This window comes from Megalopta genalis, unplaced genomic scaffold (genome assembly GCF_051020955.1).
Source record: "Megalopta genalis isolate 19385.01 unplaced genomic scaffold, iyMegGena1_principal scaffold0136, whole genome shotgun sequence".
In the NCBI taxonomy this organism is placed as follows: Eukaryota; Metazoa; Arthropoda; class Insecta; order Hymenoptera; family Halictidae; genus Megalopta; species Megalopta genalis.
The window spans coordinates 170,001-180,000 of NW_027476205.1; positions in this window are offsets into that span (position 1 = coordinate 170,001).

Genomic DNA, 10,000 nt, shown 5'->3' on the forward strand with positions numbered 1-10,000 from the left:
TGTAAAAAGTTTAATTAATCTCCCAATAGTTTGCCGGGAAACATCGATTCTTCCGATCTAGAAAGAGACAGAGACAGTCGATCCGCGTTATGATAAATATTTCGAGGTTCCCGATTCCACAAAATTATAAAAAGTATACGGCTGTGTAGCAGGGATCAGAACGAGTAATTTCATGTATAAAGTTTAATTAAACTCCCAATAGTTTGCCGGGAAACATCGATTCTTCCGATCTAGAAAGAGACAGAGACAGTCGATCCGCGTTATGATAAATATTTCAAGGTTCCCGATTCCACAAAATTATAAAAAGTATACGGCTGTGTAGCGGGGATCAGAACGAGTAATTTCATGTATAAAGTTTAATTAAACTCCCAATAGTTTGCCGGGAAACATCGATTCTTCCGATCTAGAAAGAGACAGAGACAGTCGATCCGCGTTATGATAAATATTTCAAGGTTCCCGATTCCACAAAATTATAAAAAGTATACGGCTGTGTAGCGGGGATCAAAACGAGTAATTTCATGTATAAAGTTTAATTAATCTCCCAATAGTTTGCCGGGAAACATCGATTCTTCCGATCTAGAAAGAGACAGAGACAGTCGATCCGCGTTATGATAAATATTTCGAGGTTCCCGATTCCACAAAATTATAAAAATTATACGGCTGTGTAGCGGGGATCAAAACGAGTAATTTCATGTATAAAGTTTAATTAATCTCCCAATAGTTTGCCGGGAAACATCGATTCTTCCGATCTAGAAAGAGACAGAGACAGTCGATCCGCGTTATGATAAATATTTCAAGGTTCCCGATTCCACAAAATTATAAAAAGTATACGGCTGTGTAGCAGGGATCAGAACGAGTAATTTCATGTATAAAGTTTAATTAAACTCCCAATAGTTTGCCGGGAAACATCGATTCTTCCGATCTAGAAAGAGACAGAGACAGTCGATCCGCGTTATGATAAATATTTCAAGGTTCCCGATCCCACAAAATTATAAAAAGTATACGGCTGTGTAGCGGGGATCAGAACGAGTAATTTCATGTATAAAGTTTAATTAAACTCCCAATAGTTTGCCGGGAAACATCGATTCTTCCGATCTAGAAAGAGACAGAGACAGTCGATCCGCGTTATGATAAATATTTCAAGGTTCCCGATTCCACAAAATTATAAAAAGTATACGGCTGTGTAGCGGGGATCAAAACGAGTAATTTCATGTATAAAGTTTAATTAATCTCCCAATAGTTTGCCGGGAAACATCGATTCTTCCGATCTAGAAAGAGACAGAGACAGTCGATCCGCGTTATGATAAATATTTCAAGGTTCCCGATTCCACAAAATTATAAAAAGTATACGGCTGTGTAGCAGGGATCAGAACGAGTAATTTCATGTATAAAGTTTAATTAAACTCCCAATAGTTTGCCGGGAAACATCGATTCTTCCGATCTAGAAAGAGACAGAGACAGTCGATCCGCGTTATGATAAATATTTCGAGGTTCCCGATTCCACAAAATTATAAAAAGTATACGGCTGTGTAGCGGGGATCAGAACGAGTAATTTCATGTATAAAGTTTAATTAAACTCCCAATAGTTTGCCGGGAAACATCGATTCTTCCGATCTAGAAAGAGACAGAGACAGTCGATCCGCGTTATGATAAATATTTCAAGGTTCCCGATTCCACAAAATTATAAAAAGTATACGGCTGTGTAGCGGGGATCAGAACGAGTAATTTCATGTATAAAGTTTAATTAAACTCCCAATAGTTTGCCGGGAAACATCGATAGTTCGATCGCGCGAGAGAGACAGAGAAACGAACAGACTTCTTTTCGATTTACGGCTAAAATAAATTTTTCTCATTTTATTCAATAACATATTCTTGCTTAGATAACTTTTTTACATAGGGATTAAGCATTTAGAACGATAGATTGTTTAAAATAAGGGCACTTTACTCTTGACATTTTACGGTTTTTTCAATTTTCTGAAAAATCCTATCATTAGATTTTTTTAAAAATACGATATTCTTGCTTATCTAACGTTTCTACATAGGGATTAAGCATTTAGAACGAAATCTAATGTCAGAAAATGGCACTTTACTCTTGACATTTTTCGGTTTTTTCAATTTTCTGGAAAATCCTATCATTAGATTTTTTTAAAAATACGATATTCTTGCTTAACTAACGTTTCTACATAGGGATTAAGCATTTAGAACGAAATCTAATGTAGGAAAATGGTACTTTACTCTTGATCGGTACGTTGGGACTTTGAAAATATTCGGGCGTTCCAATCGCTCGTCTGTTGCATCATAGCGCGTCTCGGCGCAATCGAGCGATTCGCTCGATCCATTATTTTCGATTTACGGCTAAAATAAATTTTTCTAATTTTTTTCAATAACATATTCCTGCTTAAATAACTTTTTTACATAGGGATTAAGCATTTAGAACGATACATTGTTTAAAGTAAGGGCACTTTACTCTTGACATTTTACGGTTTTTTCAATTTTCTGAAGAATCCTATCATTAGATTTTTTTAAAAATACGATATTCTTGCTTAACTAACGTTTCTACATAGGGATTAAGCATTTAGAACGAAATCTAATGTCAGAAAATGGCACTTTACTCTTGACATTTTTCGGTTTTTTCAATTTTCTGGAAAATCCTATCATTAGATTTTTTTAAAAATACGATATTCTTGCTTAACTAACGTTTTTACATAGGGATTAAGCATTTAGAACGAAATCTAATGTAGGAAAATGGTACTTTACTCTTGATCGGTACGTTGGGACTTTGAAAATATTCGGGCGTACGCGACGCGCTCGGCGCTTCGAACAGCTCCGGTGTCCCCATTATTTTCGATTTACGGCTAAAATAAATTTTTCTAATTTTTTTCAATAACATATTCCTGCTTAAATAACTTTTTTACATAGGGATTAAGCATTTAGAACGATACATTGTTTAAAGTAAGGGCACTTTACTCTTGACATTTTACGGTTTTTTCAATTTTCTGAAGAATCCTATCATTAGATTTTTTTAAAAATACGATATTCTTGCTTAACTAACGTTTCTACATAGGGATTAAGCATTTAGAACGAAATCTAATGTCAGAAAATGGCACTTTACTCTTGACATTTTTCGGTTTTTTCAATTTTCTGGAAAATCCTATCATTAGATTTTTTTAAAAATACGATATTCTTGCTTAACTAACGTTTTTACATAGGGATTAAGCATTTAGAACGAAATCTAATGTAGGAAAATGGTACTTTACTCTTGATCGGTACGTTGGGACTTTGAAAATATTCGGGCGTTCCAATCGCTCGTCTGTTGCATCATAGCGCGTCTCGGCGCAATCGACCGATTCGCTCGATCCATTATTTTCGATTTACGGCTAAAATAAATTTTTCTAATTTTTTTCAATAACATATTCCTGCTTAAATAACTTTTTTACATAGGGATTAAGCATTTAGAACGATACATTGTTTAAAGTAAGGGCACTTTACTCTTGACATTTTACGGTTTTTTCAATTTTCTGAAAAATCCTATCATTAGATTTTTTTAAAAATACGATATTCTTGCTTAACTAACGTTTCTACATAGGGATTAAGCATTTAGAACGAAATCTAATGTCAGAAAATGGCACTTTACTCTTGACATTTTTCGGTTTTTTCAATTTTCTGGAAAATCCTATCATTAGATTTTTTTAAAAATACGATATTCTTGCTTAACTAACGTTTTTACATAGGGATTAAGCATTTAGAACGAAATCTAATGTAGGAAAATGGTACTTTACTCTTGATCGGTACGTTGGGACTTTGAAAATATTCGGGCGTTCCAATCGCTCGTCTGTTGCATCATAGCGCGTCTCGGCGCAATCGACCGATTCGCTCGATCCATTATTTTCGATTTACGGCTAAAATAAATTTTTCTAATTTTTTTCAATAACATATTCCTGCTTAAATAACTTTTTTACATAGGGATTAAGCATTTAGAACGATACATTGTTTAAAGTAAGGGCACTTTACTCTTGACATTTTACGGTTTTTTCAATTTTCTGAAGAATCCTATCATTAGATTTTTTTAAAAATACGATATTCTTGCTTAACTAACGTTTCTACATAGGGATTAAGCATTTAGAACGAAATCTAATGTCAGAAAATGGCACTTTACTCTTGACATTTTTCGGTTTTTTCAATTTTCTGGAAAATCCTATCATTAGATTTTTTTAAAAATACGATATTCTTGCTTAACTAACGTTTTTACATAGGGATTAAGCATTTAGAACGAAATCTAATGTAGGAAAATGGTACTTTACTCTTGATCGGTACGTTGGGACTTTGAAAATATTCGGGCGTACGCGACGCGCTCGGCGCTTCGAACAGCTCCGGTGTCCCCATTATTTTCGATTTACGGCTAAAATAAATTTTTCTAATTTTTTTCAATAACATATTCCTGCTTAAATAACTTTTTTACATAGGGATTAAGCATTTAGAACGATACATTGTTTAAAGTAAGGGCACTTTACTCTTGACATTTTACGGTTTTTTCAATTTTCTGAAGAATCCTATCATTAGATTTTTTTAAAAATACGATATTCTTGCTTAACTAACGTTTCTACATAGGGATTAAGCATTTAGAACGAAATCTAATGTCAGAAAATGGCACTTTACTCTTGACATTTTTCGGTTTTTTCAATTTTCTGGAAAATCCTATCATTAGATTTTTTTAAAAATACGATATTCTTGCTTAACTAACGTTTTTACATAGGGATTAAGCATTTAGAACGAAATCTAATGTAGGAAAATGGTACTTTACTCTTGATCGGTACGTTGGGACTTTGAAAATATTCGGGCGTTCCAATCGCTCGTCTGTTGCATCATAGCGCGTCTCGGCGCAATCGACCGATTCGCTCGATCCATTATTTTCGATTTACGGCTAAAATAAATTTTTCTAATTTTTTTCAATAACATATTCCTGCTTAAATAACTTTTTTACATAGGGATTAAGCATTTAGAACGATACATTGTTTAAAGTAAGGGCACTTTACTCTTGACATTTTACGGTTTTTTCAATTTTCTGAAGAATCCTATCATTAGATTTTTTTAAAAATACGATATTCTTGCTTAACTAACGTTTCTACATAGGGATTAAGCATTTAGAACGAAATCTAATGTCAGAAAATGGCACTTTACTCTTGACATTTTTCGGTTTTTTCAATTTTCTGGAAAATCCTATCATTAGATTTTTTTAAAAATACGATATTCTTGCTTAACTAACGTTTTTACATAGGGATTAAGCATTTAGAACGAAATCTAATGTAGGAAAATGGTACTTTACTCTTGATCGGTACGTTGGGACTTTGAAAATATTCGGGCGTTCCAATCGCTCGTCTGTTGCATCATAGCGCGTCTCGGCGCAATCGACCGATTCGCTCGATCCATTATTTTCGATTTACGGCTAAAATAAATTTTTCTAATTTTTTTCAATAACATATTCCTGCTTAAATAACTTTTTTACATAGGGATTAAGCATTTAGAACGATACATTGTTTAAAGTAAGGGCACTTTACTCTTGACATTTTACGGTTTTTTCAATTTTCTGAAAAATCCTATCATTAGATTTTTTTAAAAATACGATATTCTTGCTTAACTAACGTTTTTACATAGGGATTAAGCATTTAGAACGAAATCTAATGTAGGAAAATGGTACTTTACTCTTGATCGGTACGTTGGGACTTTGAAAATATTCGGGCGTACGCGACGCGCTCGGCGCTTCGAACAGCTCCGGTGTCCCCATTATTTTCGATTTACGGCTAAAATAAATTTTTCTAATTTTTTTCAATAACATATTCCTGCTTAAATAACTTTTTTACATAGGGATTAAGCATTTAGAACGATACATTGTTTAAAGTAAGGGCACTTTACTCTTGACATTTTACGGTTTTTTCAATTTTCTGAAGAATCCTATCATTAGATTTTTTTAAAAATACGATATTCTTGCTTAACTAACGTTTCTACATAGGGATTAAGCATTTAGAACGAAATCTAATGTCAGAAAATGGCACTTTACTCTTGACATTTTTCGGTTTTTTCAATTTTCTGGAAAATCCTATCATTAGATTTTTTTAAAAATACGATATTCTTGCTTAACTAACGTTTTTACATAGGGATTAAGCATTTAGAACGAAATCTAATGTAGGAAAATGGTACTTTACTCTTGATCGGTACGTTGGGACTTTGAAAATATTCGGGCGTTCCAATCGCTCGTCTGTTGCATCATAGCGCGTCTCGGCGCAATCGACCGATTCGCTCGATCCATTATTTTCGATTTACGGCTAAAATAAATTTTTCTAATTTTTTTCAATAACATATTCCTGCTTAAATAACTTTTTTACATAGGGATTAAGCATTTAGAACGATATATTGTTTAAAGTAAGGGCACTTTACTCTTGACATTTTACGGTTTTTTCAATTTTCTGAAAAATCCTATCATTAGATTTTTTTAAAAATACGATATTCTTGCTTAACTAACGTTTCTACATAGGGATTAAGCATTTAGAACGAAATCTAATGTCAGAAAATGGCACTTTACTCTTGACATTTTTCGGTTTTTTCATTTTTCTGGAAAATCCTATCATTAGATTTTTTTAAAAATACGATATTCTTGCTTAACTAACGTTTCTACATAGGGATTAAGCATTTAGAACGAAATCTAATGTAGGAAAATGGTACTTTACTCTTGATCGGTACGTTGGGACTTTGAAAATATTCGGGCGTTCCAATCGCTCGTCTGTTGCATCATAGCGCGTCTCGGCGCAATCGAGCGATTCGCTCGACCCATTATTTTCGATTTACGGCTAAAATAAATTTTTCTCATTTTATTCAATAACATATTCTTGCTTAGATAACTTTTTTACATAGGGATTAAGCATTTAGAACGATAGATTGTTTAAAATAAGGGCACTTTACTCTTGACATTTTACGGTTTTTTCAATTTTCTGAAAAATCCTATCATTAGATTTTTTTAAAAATACGATATTCTTGCTTATCTAACGTTTCTACATAGGGATTAAGCATTTAGAACGAAATCTAATGTCAGAAAATGGCACTTTACTCTTGACATTTTTCGGTTTTTTCAATTTTCTGGAAAATCCTATCATTAGATTTTTTTAAAAATACGATATTCTTGCTTAACTAACGTTTCTACATAGGGATTAAGCATTTAGAACGAAATCTAATGTAGGAAAATGGTACTTTACTCTTGATCGGTACGTTGGGACTTTGAAAATATTCGGGCGTTCCAATCGCTCGTCTGTTGCATCATAGCGCGTCTCGGCGCAATCGAGCGATTCGCTCGATCCATTATTTTCGATTTACGGCTAAAATAAATTTTTCTAATTTTTTTCAATAACATATTCCTGCTTAAATAACTTTTTTACATAGGGATTAAGCATTTAGAACGATACATTGTTTAAAGTAAGGGCACTTTACTCTTGACATTTTACGGTTTTTTCAATTTTCTGAAAAATCCTATCATTAGATTTTTTTAAAAATACGATATTCTTGCTTAACTAACGTTTCTACATAGGGATTAAGCATTTAGAACGAAATCTAATGTCAGAAAATGGCACTTTACTCTTGACATTTTTCGGTTTTTTCATTTTTCTGGAAAATCCTATCATTAGATTTTTTTAAAAATACGATATTCTTGCTTAACTAACGTTTTTACATAGGGATTAAGCATTTAGAACGAAATCTAATGTAGGAAAATGGTACTTTACTCTTGATCGGTACGTTGGGACTTTGAAAATATTCGGGCGTTCCAATCGCTCGTCTGTTGCATCATAGCGCGTCTCGGCGCAATCGACCGATTCGCTCGATCCATTATTTTCGATTTACGGCTAAAATAAATTTTTCTAATTTTTTTCAATAACATATTCCTGCTTAAATAACTTTTTTACATAGGGATTAAGCATTTAGAACGATACATTGTTTAAAGTAAGGGCACTTTACTCTTGACATTTTACGGTTTTTTCAATTTTCTGAAGAATCCTATCATTAGATTTTTTTAAAAATACGATATTCTTGCTTAACTAACGTTTCTACATAGGGATTAAGCATTTAGAACGAAATCTAATGTCAGAAAATGGCACTTTACTCTTGACATTTTTCGGTTTTTTCAATTTTCTGGAAAATCCTATCATTAGATTTTTTTAAAAATACGATATTCTTGCTTAACTAACGTTTTTACATAGGGATTAAGCATTTAGAACGAAATCTAATGTAGGAAAATGGTACTTTACTCTTGATCGGTACGTTGGGACTTTGAAAATATTCGGGCGTTCCAATCGCTCGTCTGTTGCATCATAGCGCGTCTCGGCGCAATCGACCGATTCGCTCGATCCATTATTTTCGATTTACGGCTAAAATAAATTTTTCTAATTTTTTTCAATAACATATTCCTGCTTAAATAACTTTTTTACATAGGGATTAAGCATTTAGAACGATACATTGTTTAAAGTAAGGGCACTTTACTCTTGACATTTTACGGTTTTTTCAATTTTCTGAAGAATCCTATCATTAGATTTTTTTAAAAATACGATATTCTTGCTTAACTAACGTTTCTACATAGGGATTAAGCATTTAGAACGAAATCTAATGTCAGAAAATGGCACTTTACTCTTGACATTTTTCGGTTTTTTCAATTTTCTGGAAAATCCTATCATTAGATTTTTTTAAAAATACGATATTCTTGCTTAACTAACGTTTTTACATAGGGATTAAGCATTTAGAACGAAATCTAATGTAGGAAAATGGTACTTTACTCTTGATCGGTACGTTGGGACTTTGAAAATATTCGGGCGTACGCGGCGCGTCTCGGCGCTTCGAACAGCTCCGGTGTCCCCATTATTTTCGATTTACGGCTAAAATAAATTTTTCTAATTTTTTTCAATTACATATTCTTGCTTAGATAACTTTTTTACATAGGGATTAAGCATTTAGAACGACATATTGTTTAAAATAATGGTACTTTACTCTTGTGATTTTTCGGTTTTTTTTGATTATTTTGAAAAATAAATTTTTGTAATTTTTTTAAATACGATATTCGTGATCAGTGAACGATTTCACATATGGATTAAGCATTTAGAATCGTGCGGAAGCGTTATTAAAAAAGTTTACTCGATGCGATGGGACTTTGAAAAGTTTGTGAAAATTTTCATATTGGGAAAAAATGTGTAATTTTTTGTCTAGTTTACGGTAATGTAATTTATTTTAATGTTTACTATAAATTTTTTTTTCGTTCGTTCACGCGCTATGTTACAACAGCACGGCCGGGCGGTCTGTTGCCGCGGCGGTTTACACTCATAAGCGCGCGTGCTATTCGGCCGGCGGCGCCGGCGTCCTTGCCGGCCGTTCGGTATCTATAAGAGATACACGGTCCGTGCGAGGCGGACGGAGCAGAGCGGGTTTTGGGCCAATTCTACGATCTCGGTCGAGAAGCTGTCTCAGAGCTCCTTCGGGGCTTCGGTCCTGACTGTTTCGTGCCGTTTACGTTACGGACTTTTCTCCACACAGCGTGGCCACGGGTCGGTGTCTTTGACCGAATGGCCCATATGTGGCAAGCCCTACGGGGTTGGTTACCCGTATGCACTTTGTATGTATACTCGTACTCACTGAGCAATCGACTCTTCTGTCCGAGCGATGGAAAAATTTTTTAAAATGCATCTGTAAGATTTGGAAGCAAATCGTACCAATTGAAAACTGTGGCTAAAATGAATAGCCCAGTGGAGAGAGAAAACTATCAAAAAACTGATTTTTTAAATCAAGAGGTGTCAGAAATCGAAATGCCTAGCGCGAGCGGAAGAACACGCTTTCTCGCCAGTCCAGCATGTGTCCTGTCCGTTCTTCCTCGGCTTGCCGATTTTGCCCAGATCAGAGGTTTCGTGCTTCCGGCGGTCAGAAGATCAGCGTGAGCGTACGCGCTTCCACGACTATGGCATCACCCATGTACTTT